Source organism: Lipotes vexillifer, unplaced genomic scaffold, assembly GCF_000442215.2.
Source record: "Lipotes vexillifer unplaced genomic scaffold, Lipotes_vexillifer_v1.1 scaffold496, whole genome shotgun sequence".
NCBI classification, from domain to species: Eukaryota; Metazoa; Chordata; class Mammalia; order Artiodactyla; family Lipotidae; genus Lipotes; species Lipotes vexillifer.
The window spans coordinates 9,668,067-9,693,657 of record NW_006786690.1 but is presented as its reverse complement, the minus strand read 5'-3'; the positions used below and the strand labels follow the sequence as shown (position 1 = coordinate 9,693,657).

At 40.4% G+C, this 25,591-nt stretch overlaps 1 protein-coding gene and 1 pseudogene across 1 annotated transcript in view; one reads left to right on the top strand and one right to left on the bottom strand.

Moving 5' to 3' along the window:
* FBXO42 (F-box protein 42) overlaps window positions 1-22,363 on the bottom strand; it is a 96,223-nt gene extending 73,860 nt beyond the window's left edge. The window contains exon 1 of the mRNA XM_007459270.1: window positions 22,185-22,363. The gene's annotated coding sequence lies outside the window, so the exon portion shown is untranslated. The remainder of the gene's footprint in view (window positions 1-22,184) is intronic.
* A 1,563-nt stretch (window positions 22,364-23,926) lies between these two features.
* Window positions 23,927-25,029, top strand: LOC103081057 (40S ribosomal protein S3a-like; annotated as a pseudogene).
* The last annotated feature ends 562 nt before the right edge of the window (window positions 25,030-25,591 follow it).

Genomic DNA, 25,591 nt, shown 5'->3' with positions numbered 1-25,591 from the left:
GCAACTTACCTGTCTGCCAAAACACTCTTTAAAGAAAGACAACAAAGGCTTCCCTGGTGGCGCCGTGGTTGAGAGTCCACCTGCTAATGCAGGGGACACAGGTTCGTGCCCTGGTCCAGGAAGATCCCACATGCCACGGAGCAACTAAGCCCGTGCACAACCACTGAGCCTGTGTGCCGCAACTACTGAGCCCACCTGCCACAACTACTGAAGCCTGCGTGCCTAAAGCCTGTGCTCTGCAACAAGAGAAGCCACCACAGTGAGAAGCCCCCGCACCACAATGAAGAGCAGCCCCCACTCGCCGCAACTAGAGAAAGCCCGCATGCAGCAACGAAGACCCAACGCAGCCAAAAATAAATAAATAAAATAAATTTATATATAAAAAAAAGAAAGACAACAAAAGCCAGATACCCAAACCAAGACCCTGAAACGGCAGATGGAACTAGAAGACAAGGACATTAAAAGAGCTATAAAAAGTACACCACTATTATGCTCAAGGAATTAAAGAGAAACAACTATAATAGAGAGAGAGAGAAGACATTTAAAAGGAAAAAAAAACTTTCAGAGATGAAAAATACAATATACAACAAGAAAGTGTCACTGTAGGTAATTAACAGCAAATCAGAGCATGAAGAAGGAAAGAATCAGTTGAAACTTAAGACACAGCAACACAAACTATCCAAAATGAAACACACAGAGAAAAAAAAGACTGAAAAAATTTAACACAGCCTCAGTAACCTTTGTGGCAGTATCAGACAGTCTAACACACATGTAATTAGAGTCCTGGTAGGAAAAAGGAGCCAGGTAAAGATTTTTTTTTTAAAAAGGTGAAAATTTTTCCAACTTTGATGAAAACTATAAACCCAGAGTTCCAAGAATCTAAACAAACCAGGTAGAATAAAAACACATACATAATGACAAAACCACACCAAAACACATCATAATCAAATTGCTGAAAACCACTGATAGGGAATGCCTGTCAGAAACTACAAAAGCCATAAGTCAATGGAATGACATCTTCAAAGTGCTGAAAGAAAAAGAAACCAACTTGGAATTCTATATACATGATAATATCCTAAAAGTAAAATAAAAATATTTTCAGACAAGCAAGGGAGAAAAAATATAACACTAGTACACCTGCATGACAAGAAATGTTAAAGGAAGTCCTTCAGATGGAAGGATATCAGCTAGAAATTTGGATATACATATACTAAGAAATGAAGAACACAGGAAATGATATATGGGTAAATATAAGAGACTTCTTTTCTCACTTAAAAAATTTCCCTAAAAGGTACCTAACTGTTTAAAGCAAAAATACTGTATTGCAAGGTTTACAACACATAGAAATAAAATGTATGACAACAATAGCACAAAGAATGGGGAAAAAAGAAAGTACAAGGTCTTACATGTGAAGAGGTATAACATCATACCCCTGTATAACAGACTGTAGATAAAAGTAAAATGCATATTGTAGACTGTGATCAGTTTAATATCTATATTGTAAACCCCAGAACCACACACACACCCAGAAGTACAGCTAATAAGCCAATAGTGGAGATAAAATGGAACACTAAAAAATACTCAATTACTTAATACAAGGTAGGACAAAAAGGAACAAAGCACAGGTGGTACAAAGAGAAAACAAATAGCAAGATGGTATCAATAGATAAAAACTCTTAACTATATTGAAATAAACTAGGCATATGGTCTAAACACTCCAATCAAAAGACAGAGACCGGGCTTCCCCGGTGGCACAGTGGTTGAGAGTCCGCCTGTCGATGCAGGGGACACGGGTTCGTGCCCTGGTCTGGGAAGATCTCACATGCCGCAGAGCGGCTGGGCCCGTGAGCCATGGCCGCTGAGCCTGCGCGTCCGGAGCCTGTGCTCCGCAAGGGGAGAGGCCACAACACTGAGAGGCCTGCGTACCAAAAAAAAAAAAGACAGAGACTATCAGTCAGACTGGCTAAAAAAGTAAAGCCTAATACAAGCTGTCCACAAGAAATGTACTTTTTTTTTTTTTGGACACACCAAGAGGCTTGCCGGATCTTAGTTCCCTGACCAGGGGGATTGAACCCGGGCCCTCAGCAGTCCTAACCACTGGATGGCCAGGGAATTCCCTGAAACGTACCTTAAATATAAAGGTGGAGAGAGGCTAAATGTCAAAGGATGGGAAAGATATAAGGGAAATTTCAAGCGTTAGAAAGCTACAATGTCTATATTAACACTTGACATTGTAGACTTCAAAACAAGGAATGTCACTAGGAAAAAAAAGAGGGACATTTCACAATGATAAAGGTGTCAATTCATGCAGAAGAAACAGCAATCCTAAATGTGTACTCAATAAGAACTGCAAAATTCATGAACAAATTACCTCCAAGACCCCAAAATCAGTTAAAGATGAATATCTACGTATTTATTAGTGACATAATAGGATATCTTGACTTTGCTTTAAAGTACTCCACCACCCCCCTGCCCAAAAGTGGGGAGATAAATAAGACAGTTAAAAATGTTGGTAATTTTTGAAGCTGAGTGATGAGTACACAGAGCTTCACCATATTATCCTCTGTATTTATGCATGTATTTGAAATTTTCCATTATATAAAGTTAAAAAAGGAAGAAAGAAAAAGAGTTTACTGAACTAATTAAACTACTACACTAATTAAAAGTATACTACTGGGAATTCCCTGGTGGTCCAGTGGTTAGGGCTCTGAGCTTCCACTTCAGGGGGCACAGGTTCCATCCCTAGTCGGGGAAGTTCCATATGCCACGCGGTACGGCCAGAAAAAAAAAAAAGAAAGAAAGAAACAGCAATATTTTAGAGTTTCTTTAAAAAGCCTTAGTTTCCTTATTTATAAAATGCGGGTAATAATAATACCTATCTCATAGAGGCTTTGTGAAAATTAAATGCTTTAACACACGTAAACTCTCGGAAAAGCGTAAGGCATATAGTAAATATTCAAATATTCCTTGCATTTTGTTTTACATTCTATTTGCAGAAGTTAATGGTTAAAGTATCAATATTAATAGAACATTTTAAACAAGCCAGTAGTGAAAATACATTTGTTTTACCATATATACCAATTTTATACCAGAAGACATGCTTATTTAAGTTTCCTTTGAGAAAAGCAGTTGTATATTCTGAAACAATAAATTGAACGAATCAATGTTTTTAATAAGCACAAAGATGTAAACATATTTAGCTTTATTTCAAACTGGTTAGCAAAATAGTGTGCCCTATACTGTTACACAACGAGGCAAAAATTATTCAAAGAAAAATATGCACTTCACAATCACTTATACCAGCAGTCCTAAGCCTAACAAAGAAATTTCCACTGGAAAGCAGTACCACATACTACAGGTCCAAAGGGAGATAAAATAGTCCTTCATGATCAGATTCACTTGATTTGGGTTTCCAATGAGCATAATCCTTTAGTCAGAGAACACTGGAGATGTCTTTATACACACAAGGCATACACAGAGAAATAATACTATATATGTATATATTTTATACCTTTTTAATGACAAGTAATCATCCCACAATTACAAATCTCACGCTGTTATCTTTAAAATTTCCTGAAACTATTTTGCATCATGTAAAAAGTAGCTATGTCTTGACTTCCAAATGATTTTATAATCTCTAGTGTTACTTTGTACAAATAATATTCCTATTTCTGCCTTCTGAGTGGAACAGAACACTGTATATAAATAAATATTTTCTTTCACATTTCAAATAATTTTCTAATTATGATCCTCTACAGAGAATTAGTACAGAAATTATATTTACTGATAAAGTAACTAAACCTATGCAATTTACTTATACTAATGCTCATCTGCTTATATTATACTAGAAGAGAAAAAATATTTTTCTCTCTTATTTCCCTCCATAGTTGACTTCTAGACTAAAGTATTCCAATTTAGGAAGCCTAACAACTTTAAAGAAAACTCTCCTTTAAAATCAGCTTACCCACAAGTTGTTTATACCAATTTTTGTAAAATGCAGAAGTACTTAAGGGAAGCCTATGGTTATATTTCTAGTATTTATTTTAATTTTATAAAGAAAAGGCTTCTTAACTAAAACAGCAGATTAGCATAATTAATTACCTTCGTTATTACTTCCTATTTACATAGTGTTATGGCCAGAACAAGAAGCTATCTGTAAACTTAAAAGAACTGAAGGAAAAAATTAATTTTCAGAATTCGAACAAAACAATTGCACCAAATTCTACAAATGTTCACTGCCTACCAAAATCTAATTTAGAAAGAAATGCAAAATCTCACACATATATATAGGTGCAGGGGGTGAGGAGGGAGGAGAAAGAGCACTGAAGATTTAGATGTTACACAAGAATTTTATTATTAATAACATTCACTTGCAGTGATACTGATATCAAATTTGTAATAATTGAGATGTAGTCATTTATATGCAGACATGGAATCATCAAGACTTCTCTATTTATTCTACTTCTATATTCTGAACTAAGTTTGCAAAACTTTCCCACTCAGAATAGACACTGGCAGTTTTGTACACTGCTGAGCCCCCTCTGCTGGTTTGGCAACAGTGGTTGTCCAAAAACTACTTGAAGTAATAATGGATACACTTTTTCATTAAATTAACTGAAAAAGTTAACATACTGAAATAAATATATTCATTAAATATACATTTCATAAAATACATACTTTCAGGACTTCCCTGGTGGCGCAGTGGTTAAGAATCCGTCTGCCAATGCAGGGGACAATGGTTTGATCCCTGATGTGGGAAGATCCCACATGCTGCGGAGCAACTAAGCCCGTGCACCAAAACTACTGAGCCTGCGCTCTGGCGCCCGCGAGCCACTACTGAAGCCCGCGCGCATAGAGCCCGTGCTCCGCAACAAGAGAAACCACCACAATGAGAAGCCCGGACACCGCAATGAAGAGTAGCCCCCGCTCGCCGCAACTAGAGAAAGCCCGCACGCAGCAACAAACACCCAACGCAGCCAAAAATAAAATAAATTAAACTAAAAAAAACACATACTTTCAGTTTAAAGCAAGTTACATTACCTTTAGACCTCAAATGTAAGGGAAGTCGTTAGTAAAAAAAAAAAAAAAAGTTACAAATGTTAGTAAAAACGACATGCTCCACCAACTCACTTTTCACATTCACAAAAATTACTTTATAAAACAGAATGTAGGGCTTCCCTGGTGGCGCAGTGGTTGAGTCCGCCTACCGATGCGGGGGACACGGGTTTGTGCCCCGGTCCGGGAAGATCCCACATGCCGCGGAGCGGCTGGGCCCGTGAGCAATGGCCACAGGGCCTGCGCTTCCGGAGCCTGTGCTCGGCAACAGGAGAGGCCACAGCTGTGAGAGGCCCTCGTACCACAGAAAAAAACAGAATGTAATTTGTGCAATATTGCTCATTTTAAACTTAAAACTGACTGTCATTTATATTAATACTTGCATAACAATACATTCAGTATATACTATAGTATGAATACATGAATATATAGTAAAATATACAAACATGCATGGGAATTATAAATACCTAATTCATTATGGTTATTTTAGAGAGAGAGAAAGACAATTGGGATTGGAAGGGAAATACATAGGGTTTCAACTACTACCTGTGTCTTACATTTTCCTTAAAAAAAAAAAAAAAAAATTCTGGTCCTTCCCTGGTGGCCCAGTGGTTAAGAATCTGCTTGCCAATGCAGGGGACACAGGTTCGAGCCCTGGTCCGGGAAGATACCACATGCCTTGGGGGAACTAAGCCCGTGAGCCACAACCCCTGAGCCTGCGCACCATACCTACTGAAGCCCACACACCTAGAGCCCATGCTCCACAACAAGAGAAGCCACCACAATAAGCCCGAGCACAGCAACAAAGAGTAGCCCCTGCTCGCGGCAACTAGAGAAAGTCTACACGCAGCAACGAAGACCCAACGTAGCTAAAAATAAATAAATAAAATAAAATTCTGAAGCAAATATGGTAAAAGGAAACTTGATAAAGCTAGTTGAAAGGTTAAAAAAATTTATTGCCCCAAAACTATCTTTCTGTATAATATGGTATAAAATATAAAACATTATATTTCTTTTTTCCAAGAAACAAGGAAAATGAAGTATTTTTAAAAATTTTATTGAGGTATAGTTGATGTATAATATGTAAGTTTCAGATGTACGACATAGTGATTCACACTTTTTAAAGGTTATACTCCATTTATAGTTATTATAAAATACTGCCTATATTTCCTGTACAATTTGCTGTACAAAATATCCTTGTAGATTATTTTATACATAGTAGTTTGTACTGCTTAATCCCTTACCTCTATCTTGTCCCTTTCCCCTTCTCCCCTCTCTCTCCTCCCTGGTAACCACTAGGTTGTTCTCAATATCTGAGCCTGGTTTTTTGTTATAGTCACTAGTTTGCTTTATTTTTTTAGATTCCACATATAAGTGATATACAGTATTTGTCTTTCTCTCTGACTTATTTCACTAAGCAGAATAACCTCCAAGTGCATCCATGTTGTTACAAATGGCAACATTTCGTTCCTTTTTATGGCTGAGTAGTATTCCACTGTGTATATGTACATGAAGTACCAGAGGCCGTGGAAGGCATCTTGAAGGCACTTCTGCCTCTGAACAGAAAATGTGTTTCACAGAGTGGGTAGGGTTGTTTTTTTTTTTTTTTTTTTTTTTTTTTATGAATCAGATTACTTCAGTTCTTTGTGACTTTATTTTTTTTTATTTTTTTATTTTTGCTGTCTTGGATCTTTGTTTCTGTGCGAGGGCTTTCTCTAGTTGCGGCAAGGGGGGGCCACTCTTCATCGCGGTGCGCGGGCCTCTCACTATCGCGGCCTCTCTTGTTGCGGAGCACAGGCTCCAGACGCGCAGGCTCAGTAGTTGTGGCTCACGGGCCCAGCCGCTTCGCGGCATGTGGGATCTTCCCAGACCAGGGCTCGAATCCGTGTCCCCTGCATTAGCAGGCAGATTCTCAACCACTGCGCCACCAGGGAAGCCCCTGAAGTACCATTCTTGAATCAACCTACTAGGTACTTCAAATTAAATAAGTTAAATATTATAGTGAAATTAAATAATCAATTTTCTATGTGGGAAAGATGAAAACTTGTTAGGAAAGAGGTTTGATTTTAAAAGCAGTAAGAATAAAGAAAGGTATTATTATTACGTAAAAAATGTGGGCCTTCCCTGGTGGCGCAGTGGTTAAGAATCCACCTGTTAATTCAGGGGACACAGGTTCGATCCCTGGTCTGAGACGATCCCACATGCTGTAGAGCAACTAAGCCCATGTGCCACAGATACTGAGCCTACACTCTAGAGCCTGTGAGCCACAACTACTGAAGCTTGTGTGCCCTAGAGCCCATGCGCCACAACTACTGAGCCCATGTGCCGCAACTACTGAAGCCCACATGCTCTAGGGCCTGAGTGACGCAAATACTGAGTTGCCGCTCTGCGGCATGTGGGATCCTCCCAGACCGGGGCACAAACCCATGTCCCCTGCATCGGCAGGCGGACTCTCAACCACTGCGCCACCAGGGAAGCCCAGTATTATTTTTTTTTTTAATGTGACTTTATTTGGAAATACGGTCCTTTTTTTTTTTAATTTTATTTATTTTTGGCTGCATTGGGTCCTCGTTGCTGCGCATGGGCTTTCTCCAGTTGCCTCGGGTGGGGGTTACTCTTCCTTGTGGTGCGCGGACTTCTCATTGTGGTGGCTTCTCTTGTTGTGGAACACAGGCTCTAGGCGTGTGGGCTTCAGTAGTTGTGGCACGCGGGCTCAGTAGTTGTGGCACACAGGCTTAGTTGCTCCGCAGCATGTGGGATCTTCCCGGACCAGGGCTCGAACCCGTGTCCCCTGCATTAGCAGGTGGATTCTTAACCACTGTGCCACCAGGGAAGCCCAGAGGTAGTATTTAATGGGTATGGAGTTTCCATTTGGGATGATGAAAAAGTTCTGCAGATGGATAATGCCATTGAAATGTATACTTTAAAATGATTAGAATGTTAAGTTTTATGTGTATTTTACTACAATAAAAAATAAACACAAAAAAAAGCAACGTTAAAGACCTTGAATATTAAAAAATTGGCACTGAGGACTCAATGATCTAGATTTGCACCATGAAGATCAATCCTGAATCGAAATAAAGGATAGATTGGGGAAGGAAGGAGTAAGCAGTGGGAAAACCAGCTAATTCTCTTCATTGCAGTAGTTTAGTTAAGAGATGATTTTGGCCTTTAGAGTAGCAGTGAGGTAATTGGAAGGAAGGGATAATATGAGAGAAATCTGTCAACTACTTAGATGTGAGAGGAAATAGAAAAGGAAAAATAAAAGGGGACTTCTAGGTTTTGAGTCAGGTAAATGGAAGGAAGGAAGATAAGCGGGTAGCTGGGAAAATGTTCAATAGGAATTTGGTGTCAGCTGTCTAGAAGGCAATTGAAAATAAGAAGATGCAGAGAGGCAGTTCAGCAATATCAGGCCTAGAATTCTGGAGTGATTAATTTGTCCATCTGTCTGTCCATCCATCCATCTTTTTGAACAAATGTTTCACTGAATTTGCCTTATACCAGGCATAGAACATGGACACATCGGTCTGTGTCCTCAAGGATCTCACAGTCTAGCAAGTCGCTCTCTTAGTAGTCATATTTGAAACCATGTGATCTTCTAAGGAGAAAACATAGCAAGGGCAAAGAAGGCAAAAATGGAATTTTGGGGTCCACCTCAACATTTGGGGTATCAAAGGAGAAAGGAACCTCAAAATGAGGGGACAGAGGGATAGTAGACACCAAGGGGAACATATATAGTCATCAAGAAGTAAACTGAATTTGAGGAATCCAAATAGTGCTAAGATGAAGTTGGAAAATTTCAGAAATTTCTTTAAAATGAATTTGAAGTTTTGCTATTTTTATTTTGTCCATGGGAGTGATGACAATGTAATCTTGTTTCCTTTTTCTCTTTGCCATTTTTTCTATTTTTTGATACATAACTGATTGAGATAGAATTACATTAGTGTGCCAGTCCGCTGAGCTTTCAGCTTTGGATTTCTGCTGTTGTCAGCAGAAATTCCCACTTGGAACTTTTGTCCTTAGTTTTTACCTATAAATAAAATATTGTCGGGACTTCCCTGGTGGCACAGTGGTTAAGAATCTGCCTGCCATTGTAGGGGACACGGGTTCGATCCCTAGTTGGGAAAGATCCCACAAGCCACGGAGCAACAAAGCCTGTGCGCCACAGCTACTGAGCCTGTGTTCTAGAGACCGCGAGCCACAACTACTGAAGTGTGCACACCTAGAACCCATGCTCCGCAACAAGAGAAGTCACCACAATGAGAAGACCACACGCCGCAACTAAGAGTAGCCCCTGCTCACCACAACTAGAGAAAGCCTGAGTGCAGCAATGAAGACCCAGTGCAGCCAAAAATAAGTAATTAATTTTTAAAAAATTAAAAAATAAAATAAAATATGGTCTTCCTTCAATCTAAATTGGCCTATCTCATAATATACTTCTTTTTTATTGTGGTAAAATATACATAACATAAAATTAACCATTTTAGCCGTTTTTAAGTGTATAGCGGCATTAAGTGTATTCGTATTTAAAAAAAATTTTTTTTAATTTATTTATCTTTGGCTGCGTTGGGTCTTTGTTGCTGTGTGCGGGCTTTCTCTAGTTGCGGCGAGTGGGGGCTACTCTTCGTTGCGGTGCGGGCTTTAGGCACGTGGGCTTCAGTAGTTGCAGCACACGGACTCAGTAAAAAAAAAAACAAAAAACAACTAATTCCCTTCAGCTCCCGGTAACTACTATTCTACTTTCTGTCTCTATGAATTGGACTGCTCTCTAGGTATCTCATGTAAGTGGAATCATAAAACATTTGTCCTTCTGTGTCTGGTTTATTTTACTTATTAACATAATATCTTCTAGCTTCATCCATGTTGTAGCATGTGTCAGAATTTCATTCCTTTTGAAGGCTGAATAATATTTCATTGTATGTATATACCACATTTTATTCCATTCCATCCCTTCATCAATTGATGGACACTTGCCGTTTTCACCTTTTGGCTACTGTGAATATGTTACTATGAACATTGATATACAAATATCTGTTTCAGTTCTTGCTCTCAATTCTTTTGGATAGACACCTAGAAATGGAACTGCTAGATCATACGGTAACTCTTTAATTTTTTTTTTTTTTTAATTTTTGGCTGTGTTGGGTTTTTGTGGCTGCGCGCAGGCTTTCTCTAGTTGTGGCAAGCAGGGGCTACTCTTCGTTGCAGTGCGTGGGCTTCTCATTGCAGTGGCTTCTCTTGTTGTGGAGCATGGGCTCTAGGTGCGCAGGCTTCAGTAGTTGTGGCTCGCGAGCTCTAGAACGCAGGCTCAGTAGTTGTGGTGCACGGGCCCAGCTGCTCCAAGGCATGTGGGATCTTCCCGTGTCCCCTGCATTGGCAGGTGGATTCTTAACCGCTGCACCACCAGGGAAGTCCCTTGTTTAATTTTTTGAAGAACTGTCTTCCACAGCTGGTATATCATTTTAAAGTCAACACAATCTGCGTCTAAACTCTCTTTCTGTGTATCTCTCCCTACTGCAGTCTAGTCCTCTATCATTCAGCCAAACTGAATCTCAGCAGAGTCTCTTCCTTTCTACCTCCCAAATCCTTTGTCCTTGCTGCTCTCTGTTTGGGAAACAGTTTCCTACGTGCAAATCTACCCATCCTTCAAGGCTAGCTCAAGCACCACCTACTGTGGAAAACATTCCCTGATTTCTCCAACTAGAAGGAATCTCTTTTTCTGAATTCCCTTTATATTTCCCTCTCACTTTCTACCATATATAATAATCAGGTACACATCTTTCTCAGCAAGTATGTCTAATTCATATATATATACTGCCTTCAGCAACTAGCAAGTAGTAGGCAATGGGTAAATGAATAGAATGGATCAATGACAAAGGAATAAAGATAAATTTTAAGATAAAAATAATTCAAAATTTCCGATCAAGTTGAGGACTGTCAAGGAAAACTAAACCATACCAGTTAAAATCTTTTTTAAAGTGTTATCTATCAACATTTTAAATGCCCAGGCCAGATGACTCAGACATTCTAGTTCTAGAAATATGTCTGAAGTAAACCTTGGCACAACTGCAAAAAAGGTGTTCCATGCAGCACTGTTTTAACAGCAAATTTAAAAAATAAATAGAAACAAGCCAAGTGTCCATTCACAGGGGAGTAGACAAACATATTATGACACAACCATAATCTTAAGTAGCTGTTAAAATACTCTACAACATATTACAAAATTTAAGAAGCCATTTCCGCCTAAAAATGCAGAAGTGAATTTTATTTTGTATCCAGAGAAAATTTCATTTCAAACTGTCAAAAGTAGTTATCTGTGGTAGTTTGTAAAAAAGGATTCACTTATGTGAATTGATTACAACAAACATCTATTCTGTAATTTGTAAAAATGTCTCCCAAATTTTCAGTAAATTCAACTTGGTTCTGATTTTTAAATGTAAAAATACATATTTAAAAGTAGAATAGGGAGGGCTTCCCTGGTGGCGCAGTGGTTGGGAATCCGCCTGCCAATGCAGGGGACACGGGTATGAGCCCTGGTTCAGGAGGATCCCACATGCTGCAGAGCAGCTGGGCCCATGTGCCACAACTGCTGAGCCTGCGCTCTAGAGCCTGCGCACCTAGAGCCGGTGCTCCAAGACGAGAGAGGCCACCGCAATGAGAGGCCCGTGCACGGCAATGAAGAGTAGCCCCCGCTCACCGCAACTAAAAAGAAAGCCCAGGCGCAGCAACAAGGACCCAACGCAGCCAAAAATAAAAAATAAAAATGAAAAATGAAAAAAAAAAAAGTAGAATAGGGACTTCCCTGGTGGTCTGGTGGTTAAGAATCCGCCTTCCAATGCAGGGGCCGTGAGTTCGATCCCTGGTCAGGGAACTAAGATCCCACATGCTGCAGGGCAACTAAGCCTGCGTGCCACAACTACTGAGCCCATGCACCACAACTAGAGAGAAGTCTGTGCGCTGCAACAAACAGCCCACATGCCACAACTAAGACCCAAAGCAGCCAAAAATAAATAAATATAAAAGTAGGCTATTCTACAGTGTAATTTTATTTTATTAAAATATTTATCTATCTATCTATCTGGCTGTACCAGGTCTTATCTGCAGCATGCGGGATCGTCACTGCCACATGCCAGATCATGCAGGATCTAGTTCCCTGAACAGGGATCAAACCCGGGGTCCCTGCATTGGGAGCCCAGAGTCTCAGCCACTGGACCACCAGGGAAGTCCCCTCTACAGTCTAATTTTAAAACAAAAGACACCCAGGAGAGTGTATAATATTCCTGCCAAAAATAAATATAATAAAACTAGCAATTTTTGTAATATTTAGAAACAAAGTGCACAATGGTTTAGATATTACAGCTATGTATCTTTAAGTAGAGGAGAAAAAAACAAACTGTATAAATGGGTGTTTTCCAAAGAAAACTAAGAATTAAGGATTTTTGTTTTTAATTGAGGTATAGCTGATGTGCAATATCATATAAGTTTCAGGTATACAACACAGTGATTCACAATTTTTAAAGGTTATTATAAAATATTGGCTATATTCTCTGTGTTGTACAATATACCCTTGTAGCTTATATATTTTATACACAGTAGAATGTACTTCTTAATCCTCTACCCCTACCTTGCCCCTTGCCCCTCCCCTCTCCCACTGGTAACCACTAGTTTGTTCTCTATACCTGTGGGTCTGTTTCTTTTTTGTTATATTCACTAGTTTGCTGTATTTTTTAGATTCCACATATAAGTGATATCATACAGTATTTGTCTTTCTCTGTCTGACTTATTTCACTAAGCATAATACCCTCCGAGTCCATCCATGTTGTCACAAATGGCAAAATTTCATTCGTTTTTACAGCTGAGTAGTATTACAGTGTGTGTGTGTACCACATCTTCTTTATCCACTCATCCACTGATGAACACTTAGGTTGCTTTCATATCCTGGCTGTCATAAATAATGCTGCTATGAACACTGAGGTGCATATATCTTTTTGAATTAATGTTTCTGTTTTCTTTAAAAAAAAAATCAAGGTTTAATACTACAGCTAAAATTATTCAAAACTTGCCAGAATTTTTTTTGCGCCCTACTACTTTAAAAAGAAAATCTATACAATAAATGGATACATCTCTAATAGCGACCAGAAGAAGACAACAAAAAAATACACAAAGTATGATTCCATTTATGTCAAGTTGACAAACAGGCAAAACTAAACTACTGTTTAGATACACTGGTGATAAAACTATCAAGAAAAGCAAGGAAAGTATCATGAGACAAAACAGTAGTTACTTCTAAGACAGGAAATGGTTGTAATCAAGAAGGGCTACACTGGAAGTACCTCTGAGGCACTGGCAATATTCTATCACTTGACCTGGATGGCGGTTACACAGATGTTTGCTTACAATTATTCTTTACACTGCACATATTTTATGCACTCTTCTGAATTTCTCACTATAAAAAAATCTACCTAGGGTTTCCCTGGTGGCGCAGTGGTTGAGAGTCCGCCTGCCGATGCAGGGGACGCGGGTTCATGCCCCAGTCCGGGAAGATCCCACGTGGTGCAGAGCGGCTGGGCCCATGAGCCATGGCCGCTGAGCCTGCGCGTCCGGAGCCTGTGCTCTGCAACAGGAGAGGCCACAACAGTGAGAGGCCTGTGTACCGCCAAAAAAAAAAAAAAAAAAAAAAAAAATCTACCTAAACCTAACTTTTAATAGTATTTAATAATAATACGTAAATACTTCTGCAGGTGGACTTTTATTCTGAACATGTGCTCACATATTTGATCTAAAATAGCTTTAGCTAATAGTGCACAGCAAAACCAACCTGCCAAAGGTAAAAAGAACAACAAAATCATTAGGAACGCAGACAAAAAGAAAATCTCTTAAGGTTCCAATGCTTCTCAAATTTTAATGTGCAACTCAAACTACAGATTCAGATTCAGTAGGCCTGGAGTGGGACCTGACATTCTGCACTCTAACCCTGGTGATGTCAACGCTGCCAGTCCATGGACTCCGAGTACCAACTTCTTAAGAAATCATTAAAATGCAGCTGGTGTCAAGACTAGCTGAGAGGAAAGGGAATCAACAGGTATTAAGAGTTTGTGCCAAGCGCCTTATCTCATTTAACCCTACCTCAATTCTATAAGGGACATACTATCAGTTATGTTTTACAGATGAAGATTATGAGGCCCAGATAAATTCATTTGCCCACAATTAGCCAGCTTTGTAAAAAGAAAAGGAACCAGAACTGGAACCCAATATGTTCTGAAGTCTCTAGGAAGGAATTCACTAAATGTGAGCAAATGAGAAGCGTGGTGAAAACAGTGTTTCAGGAAGCAGAATTCAAAGCACTCTACAGTTGTACGGTCTTCCTATCAAATCTCTCAGTTTGCATATAGAACCAGCAACCTCACTGACACAAAAATATTCCTCAAAGAACATAGTACATTTTGACAAGATGCTTTAAGAGAATGGAAATTTTCATTTCTACTTGTATTTCTTCTGGTGGTGGTCAGAGCAAAGGAATTCATGAAGGATAAATGTCCTGACTACTCCCTATCCTCAGGAAACCTAAAGGACAATGGCAGATGCACATGAAGTAAATCTTGTTTCACAAGCTTGATCATTAAAAAAAAAAAAAATCACCTAGTAGGTACACTTCCTAGAGACTGTTTCAGAAAACAGGGATGGGTCCAGGAATCTTAATTTTTTTAACAAGCACCTGAGCAGATTCAAGTTTAGAAAACCCTCAGTAGTCACAAAGGATTGCTAATTGTCAATTGTCTTAAAAGGTGATAAAGGAAGGAATTAATTGACACAAGGAAATAGTAAGACAAATCATGAATGTGGAAGAGTCTACCAGAGACCCAGACTGGTCTCTTCAAAAAGTCAGTGTCATTGAGCAAAAGAAAAAAAAAAAAAAAAGGGGGGAAGGGAAGGAGGCTATTTTAGATTATGAAGCAAAAACTAAACAACAGCCAAATGCAATCTGAGAGTCCCAACTAGATCCTGGTTTGTACTTTAGACCTTTGCGCTAGCTGTTCCTTATGACCCCGAAAACTTAGCATTAAACATTCTGCCTTGTGTCTTTCAGCCTGAATATCACCTTCTCACTGAGGCTTTCTCTAAACCAATCTCAGTCTTCCCTTTTAGCTAACTCTCTTTTATTTTCTTTCAAGTATTTATTACTGTCTGAAGTTTTGTTCATTCATTAACTGCTTTCTTCATTCTCGAATGTAAGATCCTAGAAATCAGAGCCCTTGCCTATTTTGTCCACTGTAACCCTAATATCTTGAGCCATGCCTAGCACACAGCATTTAATAAATGTTTTTTGAATGAATGGACCAATGAACAAAAAGGCAAAAAAGACTCAACAGACACTTAGGATCATGCAATGCCTCAGAAAGCTCATGAAGAACATCAGCCCATAAGAATCAAACGCATACACTGAATGAATATTTGAGTGCCTAATATGTAAGTACTAAATGTGCATATAAGACACTAAAAATATTACATGTGAATTATACTGCATGATATATCCCTTTTAAGTATTTGGCAGGAATTAATTAGCACAGTAATTTTCTTTTTGGACATTAACTTTAACCTAACTGTGCAAGGGCAACAGCGGTTAAGTGGTGGAGCATACAGGAGATACTCTACAGAGTTGGATAGAGTAGTTAATGAAAAATATGCCTCCTACCTAGGAAGATGAATATTCCAGTTATAAAAATGAACATGATATACATGAGAGGCAGTGAGACTAGTCTGGCTTGAACGGACTGCATGATGGGTATCATGTAAAATAAGGCTGGAAAGGTACAATGAGGGCCAGATGGAGAGCTTCAAAGATCAGTAAGGGAGTAGGCAAGAATGAGTTACCATAGGTTCCCGATCAGAGGGGAAACATTCAGATCGCAGCCCCTTAAGATTGGTCTGTTGTAATACTGTCACTTCAGTCTTAACCATTTCCAAAAATTACCAAGAAGAAAAACTCAAATAACAGCAAATACTTCTTATGCAGTGTTCACCGTGTGTCGGACACTCAGTTAAATATTGCACACGTATGTCATGCAGTAGGAATTGTGAGTCCCATTTTGAAGATGAGGGAGGCTGAGATCATCCGACTAGTAAGTAGCAGAGCCCTGGCAACAAGACTAGTTAAGAACTACAGCAGTACTGCAGTCTGCCCTCAGCGCATAAAAGCCTGGTCTAGAGTCACGGCAGCAAGTATAACGAGGAGCAGGGAAACCTAAGGGATGCTGAGGAAGATAATACGGATCTACATGACAGGATACAAAAGATTTTTTTTTAAAAAAAGGGTATTAACAAATGACTCCCAGTTTCATGGTCTATCAGACCAGAATAAAAGTATTCTATCTACAGAGATGGGAATATTAAGAAGGGAACTTGGTTAGTAAAGGTTTTTATGTTAAGGGAGGTAAGAGGTGAAACAATGGACTCAGTTGTGAACACGTGGACAGCTGAGTTAGAGGATGTGCTCTATAAAGTCCCTGGAAAACCAAGAGGCATAAAAGAAAGATCACATCTAGATGGATTTAAGAGACATAAGGGCAGTGATATCAAATGAAGACATGAGTAAGCTCAGTTCTCCAATCAAATACAGAAAGGGAAGCACAGGGGAAACCAGAAAACATGTATTCCTGCTACAGGTATGTCTGCATACAGGACAAGTATGCCATTGGACTATGCTATGAGGAAGCTAGGAGACAAGTTCCCCTTGTCCCAGTTTTAATGTTCCATAAAACAATGTAATAATAATGTTTAAGATTTAAGTGTTTACTATATGCTAGGCAATGTGCTGAGAAAGTTCACACGTATTCCCACATTTAATTGTCCCCAAACATGGGCATCATCCTAATTTTATAGATGAAAAAACTGAGGCTTAGAGAACCTAAGGTGCATACCCAAGGAAAGTAGCAGAACTAGGGTAGGGGCCTGGGTCTACCTGGGGTCAAAGCCTATGATCTTAATTACTATATTGAAATAAATAATTATCAAGCCAGCCCACAGAGCACATGCAAACGATTAAGCTTCCTCTGTGTGTGTGTTAATATATACCTTGACATAAAAACTGCCATTTTAACTATTTTCAAATATGCAGTTCAGTGGCATCAAATACATTCACATTGTTGTGCAACCATCACCACCATCCATCTTCAGAACTTTGATCCCAAACTAAAATTCCATATCCATTAAAGGTAACTCCCCTTCCCCTCCTCTCCTCAGCCCCTGGCAACTACCATTCTACTTTCTCTCTCTATGAATTAGACTATTCTAGGTGCCTCATACAAGTGTAATCATATAATATTTGTTCTTTTGTGGCTTATTTCACCTACCACAATGTCTTCAAGATTCATTACCATTAAGTTACTTATAAGTTAAATAAAATGTGAAATTCTAACGTACACATCAGCTCTATGGGGAATTATATTCCAAAATTCCATTATGATTTATGAAACACACTTGAAAGAGAGAACTGCATTTACTGGGGAAAAAAAAAAAAAGGTGGGGGGACGTAAGGAAGACAGACAACTCAAAATTTGAAGGACCCACAGGAAAGTAAAACTTCAGATTCAGTAATAAGGAAGACAGCAGCTTGCTTGCTTTTGACTAGACTGAAGGATCTATCTAAGTATCTCAAAGCAAAAGCTAAGAAAGCAGTCCTGCAGAACAGACTGCAAACATAACACTGCTGGATCAACCAAGAAAAGACAAGACACTGTCGCTTTTTGGCAAAACACAGCAAGACTACTAGCAAAACAGCTTTAAAAATAAATACTGAAACAGAAGGATAAATTCCATTTTCCCTTGATTTGCATCTGAAAAACCAGCAGATGGGAGAGGCAACATTTAGTAAAACTGTATTGATCAATTTATAATTAACATCAATCTTTCTCCAAACAATGCACCAAGAGGTTCATTCTGGAAAAAAATTTCTTGTTCTCTAGACAGTAACATGAATCAAACATTTAAAATGAGAATAATAAAGGAAACACAAATTTGGAAGAGTATGCCATACCAGTGAATTCCTTAAAATGGCTGAAATAAAAGTATCCTAAATGTTAAATATTCTAAGGGAATATTAGTAGCTAAAACTGGAACTTGCTTGCCTTTATAGAAATTAAATGAACTGGGACTTCCCTGGTGGTGCAGGGGTTAAGAATCTGTCTGACAATGCAGGGCACACGGGTTCGAGCCCTGGTCCAGGAAGATCCCACATGCCGTGGAGCAACTAAGCCTGTGTGCCACAACTACTGAGCCTGCCCTCTAGAGCCCGTGAGCCACAACTACTGAGCCCCCGTGCCACAACTACTGAAGCCCACGTGCCTAGAGCCCGTGCTCCGCAACAAAGAGAAGCCACTGCAATGAGAAGCCACTGCAATGAGAAGCCCGCACACCAGGACGAAGAGTAGCCCCTGCTCGCTGCAACTAGAGAAAGCCAGGGCGCAGCAACGAAGACCCAACACAGCCAGGAAAAAAAAAAAGAAAGAAATTAAATGAACTACCTGAAATCTATGTATTACTAGGAGACAAGAGAAAATATGTTACTATTTAAGCTAAGTTACTGTCCAGAGTAGTAAAATTTTACAAGTAACTATTGCTTTATATAATATCTGTACATTTATCAGATTTATATATATAAACAAGCATCAAAGTACCACAAGATACTTCCACCTTTGAAGCAAAACAGAATAGCAACACTAGAAAAAATTAAATAAAAAGCCTAGGAGAAAACTTTAGAAATTAAAAAGTAGAAACTTAATAAAGGGAGAATCAGAATTCAAAGCAAATTTGCTTTCCAATACATGCATGAGTAAGTAAGCACAACATTACGCTATATAGGAGTACCACTAATTTTACAAGATATTTAGAAAAACGTCACAAGAAACAATTTTAAAAATAAGCTGTAGTGTTATGAGCTTCATACTGGCCAATTTTAAAATGACTTGTCTGTAGGTCATATCTTTCTACATGTGACAAACTGCCACAATATAGAAGAATGAACAAACACATCATCTTCACTTCCTTGTCAACCACCACCTTAAAGCACTCATGTTCAGTTAAGATACAGATGGTATGTGTTCAATACTGCACCACTTACAGATTCCACTCAATCTAAAAATCCATAAAATTTCTGCAATGTAGGTGACAACATGCTAAATTAATTATAAAATACCACAGCACTAAGATGAGGAACTTGCATTGAACAGAAGTTTAATATCAGAGATGCTAAGCAGCCTCGATCTACATAAATAGATTCTATAAAATAGTTTAGTATACTTCTGGCTTAACTGTCAGCTTCACCTCAAAAGGAGAAGGACCTTCTTGTTCTATTTATTATTGGGAGACCGGAGACAGTACTAATAATCACTTACAGTCAACATTCCAAGGCACTGACAACTAAACATTTATTAACTGAATGTGATCAAATTCAAATCACACAGTACTTCTTGTGCCAGTTTACAAAACAAAAATAAAAGCATCACCACTCTAGAGCTGTCACCACTTAGTAATCGGAGATATTTTAAATTGCAGCTGCAATGTTTGTGTTTATTGCCTGTGCATATGACTCACTCTCAAAAAGGTTCTCCCAAGACTCTGGTGGATTTTTGAGAATGCAGAAACCATAACTGGGGCACACTGTGTGGGAAGTGTCATGACAATGAATGAATAAAAGAGGAAAAGAACTCGTGACAGAAAATTTTTAAGTTTTTATAAAAAGCAGGTTGCTCACAAAAGGCATATTTTTCTGCAGAATAACAGGAAAGGTTGGGGAAAGACATCCTGGCTCTGGGAAGCCTTCCTTGACTCCCTTGGTTGCATTCAGTGCATTTCTTACACTACAATATATTTAACTAGTTTCTCAGTCTGGCTCCCCGACCAGACTGCAGGCAACGTGAGACCAAAAGCTGTTAGAATCATCAGTACCTACTTCCCAAAATGTCCAGCACACAGAGGGCTCTCAATAGGTATTTTCATAAAACTGGTTATTGAATAATCAATCTTACATTCACCTTCTATTTTACAAAGCACTTTCACAAACATTACTCTTTTGCTTCACATTAACAATCTTGTGAAGTGGGAAGGGCATTATTTAAACAAATGGCTTCTAGTTTTATATAGACTAAAACAACCCTGAAATCACAAAGATAATCATGTATTTGTTCATCTTTGAGATAACTTCTCCTTGGGACCTCAATATTCTTGTAGAACCTAGAGGTTTTGCTAGCATTTTCACAATGGGTAGCAATTACACAGCTCTGAGTCCTACAGAAGGGTTTTAACTATATAAAGCAGTGTTAGAGAAGGCTCTTCTAGAAATCAGACATTTAAGAAGCATCCTAAGCTATTTTTCCTGATCCTCTTTCTTTGTGACTCTGAGAAGGCAAGAAATTGCAAAAGGCAAAATGCTGGAGAGTGAATGATGTCATGGATGTCATGAAGGTGCATCAGTATCTGATGATGATTTAGCACAACAATGCAACACATTATGCCAAGAAGTATAATGTCAAACCACCAGGATGTTTTACTGCATTAATTTCATGACTCTTTATTAGCAAATTGAAATGGAGAGTGGCTCTCCAATTGTCTAAAATGGAGAAGTTGTTGGTTTAGGTTTATGTCCTTAGCAAAAGCACTAAGAAAATGTACAAATCTCTATGGAAAAGGCTTTAAGAAAAGAAAAAAATGGTCAAAAAATTAGCTACTATTAAACTAAACAGTTGTCATTTTAACAATTAAAAGCTTTTTGAAACAGACAAAACACCCATGGGTCAATGTAGATAAAGTAATATATTCATACTGGGCTTGTCAAAAGCAAAGTTACAGGATATAAAATGACAACATACAACAGAAAGGAAATCAATCAGATTATACACATGAATACGCTCAAAATTAGGGATCTGAAACAGAGCACCACTATTCACTGTAAAAGCTATAGACTGAATCTTAAATGTTCAATTCTAAATGATGCTATTTCCTCTCAAATTTTCCTTGTCCCTTTAAATCCATGACGTCATCATTCTTAAACAGAAATTTAAGTTATAAAAGGTATTTGGTGTGCCCAAGCCAATGCTATCTCCTCAACAATTCCCCGTAGCACAACTGCAACTGAAGCCTTCATTCCTCAAGGAAGAGACCACAAGGCTTCAAACCGGCTTCCCTACTTGAAAGAAACAAAGTCTCCAAATTAGCATTTGAACAACAACAACAAAAGTTGTTCTCAAAAAAGGGTAAGTATAGTACAATGTCCCTGCCAGCAAGCGAGAACTGGTAATGTGTCTGAATCTTCACGCTGAGCAGTAGGAATCCCACCACAGAAAAGTCCAAAGACTTTGGCAGTTGAGAAATGAAGCTTTTATTTTCCTAATAAAATTCGGGAGATTAACAGACAAAAGCAATTGGGTATTCCGAATCTTAACAATCCAAAGGTTTCAAAGGATCGAGAGGACATCATTAGCCCCGAAGTTACTTTCCAGACACTATCAAGATCTTACGACTGTTTTTTTCTTCGTTTACAAATTGGTTCCCACCCTCACGGTTCCCTTTGCAACAATTCTCACCAGAAGCCTTCCACGGTCACAACGTGGGCTGCTGTCTCAATCAAGGAGATCCGCAGTTCCTACTTCACTGGGGGAACACTCAAAAAACTAAGGGGTAGGAAAGGCTGCTTGTGTTTCATTTTTTAAGCCAATTCCAAAATCTTCCTTTCGCAGCTTCAGAGATGCTGGCCGCTCGCCGCAGCCCCAATTTTGGAGAGCACCGAACTCCGGCTCCTCTCCAAAGGCGTTAAAGATTTGGGGATGGGGTGGAAGATAATTTGACACCCCAAAGCCATCCTTACCCTGGTCACACACCCTTTCGTGGCTCCGGTGAGGGGACGAAAACCGCCGTGCTAGAGGGGAGAGGCCGGATTCGCCCCCATCCCAAGGGCTGCTTAGAAAGGGGTTCTCCTCCGCCCTGCCTAACCCGGGGAGGCCGAGAATGACTACAGCAAGGCTCCCAGGCCAGCCGGCACCGACCCCCGCGCGGGGTGCAGGGCCTGCGCCGGACCCGTGGCATAAAGGGCATAAGCCGCCAGCTCCCCGCCGCGGCCCCGGGAGAGGAAGAGGCCTCACCTGGCCCAGCCAGCACCACGCTCTCGGGTACGCTCCGCTGGCGAAGAAGGTGAGGGAGCGGCGGACAGGATCTGAGCAGAGGCGCTCCGCCCCACGCCGCGCTTGCCGCACTCGGGATTCCTCACAGCTGGCGGGACACCCAGCCGCCCCGAGCCGCCATCTTCCTCCACTCTAACGCCTCCGCCGCCTCCGCCGCCGTCACCGCCGCCGCCGCCGCTCCTGCTGCTCTGGCCGGGAGAAGCCCGCGCGGAGCGCGCATGCGCCGGGGACCGGCACACAGGACACACGCGCGCGCACAGACGTCAGTGCGGCGGACCCGCGGCAGGCGGCCTATGGGGGGCGCCATGTTGGGAAGGTACACGCCGCGGCCCGCCGCCCCCACCCCCCTGGTCCCCGGAGATTCTCCGAGGTTGGAACACCGCCTGGGGGAGCCAAGCTGGAGTGAGGAAACCTCGCGCTTCCGCGGCCGCTTTCTTCGGGTGCCTACAAACGGCATTAGAACTGCACTCACCCTCCTCTGCACTGCTAGGGACAACTGAGCAGTTTTCCCAACGGCTTGAGTCTTGATAGATGTTAGACCAGGAATTAATTCATTCGTACCCCGAGGGCCCGATGAGCACAAGCGCTCTTGATGTCAACTGAAGGAGAGAAACTCAGTGCGTTGGTTATGCAACCGAAGCCTCCCATAATTGTGTACCAACCATTGTGTGACTTGTTACTAGCTCCATGTTTCAGATGAGGAAACTGAGGCACGGGATATATCTGTTATTTTCCCAAAGCCACATATCTGGGGAGTTGCGGGGGGGGGAAGGTAGGATTTGAACTCAGGCGCTTCTGGTTCCCAAGCTCTTGTACTTTCCAGTATCACTATCACTGGTTCCAGCAAAATCCCCCTTCCAAGGGAGCAGCCTGGTGTGTAGGTGAGAACCTCCGTGAATTACCTGCACAGCATGTGGTGTGAGGAAATGCCAGAGATACAGAGCCCAAGGGCTTCAGTGTTCATCCCTTGCACCTAAAAATGAAGCAACCTTGAGCTGCCAGCCCACCACCCTGGGTAAAGTGGACCTTCTGGGACATCTCTTAGGACATAGGGCTGGGCCAGAACCCAGGTCTGCTCTCAAGTTGGGAAGGCAAGATGCTATTGAACAAACTTGGGTCAACCTCACACTAGAAAGCACTAGATCAGTGTTCCACAAACTTGAATAATGCAAAGACCCCTGGGTAAACACTCATGGAATCCCAGTATGAGAAACACTAATTTAAGAAACTCAAGTCTTTCAGTTAGGAAATATCACTGCAAAAGAGAAACTTGGCAATTATAAATAAATATTAAAATTGTATCATTAGGTCTTCCTTGGTGGCGCAGTGGTTGAGAGTCCGCCTGCCGATGCAGGGGACACGGGTTCGTGCCCCGGTCCGGGAAGATCCCACATGCCGCGGAGCGGCTGGGCCCCTGAGCCATGGCCACTGAGCCTGCGCGTCCGGAGCCTGTGCTCCGCAACGGGAGAGGCCACAACAGTGAGAGGCCCGCGTACCGCAAAAAAATAATAATAATAATAAAATAAAATAAAATAAAATTGTATCATTAAAAATCCCAAGCTTAAAAATTGTCATAGAACTTGTGAACCCCCCCACCCCGACCCCCAAGTACCCTGTAGACTCAATGTTAGAAACACTGGACCAGCTTTTGAGCACTTCCTTTAAAAATGCAGGCTCCACCTTTTGGCTCTCTGAACAGTACCATGGAGGTCAGCAAGAACAAGCACCTTATGAATAGCAGCAAAAAGGGTACCAAGAAGAAAGTGGTTGATCTGTTTTCTAAGAAAGATTGGTATGATGTGAAAGCACCAGCTATGTTCAATATAAGAAATATTGGGAAAACACTAGTCATAAGAACTCCGGGGGGACTTCCCTGGCGGTCCAGTGGTTAAGACTTTGCCTTCCAATGCAGGGGGTGTGGGTTTGATCCCTGGTTGGGGAGCTAAGATCCCACATGCCTCATGGCCAAAAAAACAAAACATAAAACAGAAGCAATATTGTAACAAATTCAATAAAGACTTTAAAAATAGTCCGCATCAAAAAAAATCTTAAAAAAAAAAAAAACCAAACCTCTGGGAACCAAAATCCCATCTGATGGCCTCTGGGGTTGTTGTTTTTGAAGTGAGCCTTCCTGATCTGCAGAATGATGAAGTTGCATTTAAAAAATTCAAGCTGATTACTGATGATGTTCAGGGGAAAAACTGCTTAATTTCCATGGCATGGATCATACCTGTGACAAAATGAGCTCCATGGTCAAAAAAACAGCAGACCGTGATTGAAACTCATGTTGATGTCAAGACTACCAATGGTTATTTGCTTGTCTATTCTCTCTTGGCTTTACTAAAAAAATGCAACAATCAAATTCAGAAGACCTCTTACGCCTCAGCACCAACGGGTCTGACAAATCCGGAAGATGATGCAGACAAATGAGTAGATAGAAATTGTCAATAAGTTGATTCCAGACGGCATTGGAAAAGACATGAGGCTCACCAGTCTAATTATCCACTCCATGATGTCTTTGTTAGAAAAGTAAAAATGCAGATATATATATATATGTGTAATAGAATCACTTTGCTGTACACCTGAAACTAACACATTGTAAATCAACTATATTTCAATAAAAAAATTTTAATAAAAATAAATAGACAATAAAGTAAAAATGCTGACGAAGTTCAAGTTTGAATTGGGAAAACTCATGGAGTTTCATGATGAAGGTAGTAGTTCTGGAAAAGCTACTGGGGGTGAGATAGGTACTAAAGTTGAATGAGCCAACTGATATGAGTCATGAGTTCAAGAATCTGTTTAAAATTCAGACTCTTAACAGTGACAAAAATAAAATCTTACTTGTATAAAAAAATGCAGGTTGCAGGGCTCACTTTAGACACTGACTCAGACTTCTTCTAAAGCTCCCCAGGGATTCTGATGTCCAGTTAGGTTTGGAACTGCTAGATTATGTTAGAACAGGTTCAAATACAGAAACCACTCCACCCTGAATCTCCTAGCTCAAGGACGGCAGGGATTTTTGTCCGTTTTGTTCAATGCTTTATCACATAATTATAGAGACTGGCACCCTGTAGGGACTCGCTAAATATTTGTTAAATGAATGAAAGAATGAATGAACTGGGAATTTGAAAACTAAGAGGACATTCAGTCAAATATTTAGTGAGCACCTAATATGTGCCAAGCCATGTGGTATGTACAGCAATGTACTTTTTTTTTTTTTTTTTTTGTGTGTTTTGGGCGCCTCTCACTGTTCTGGCCCCTCCCGCTGCGGAGCACAGGCTCTGGACGCGCAGGCTCAGCGGCCATGGCTCACGGGCCCAGCCGCTCCGCGGCATGTGGGATCCTCCCGGTCCGGGGCACGAACC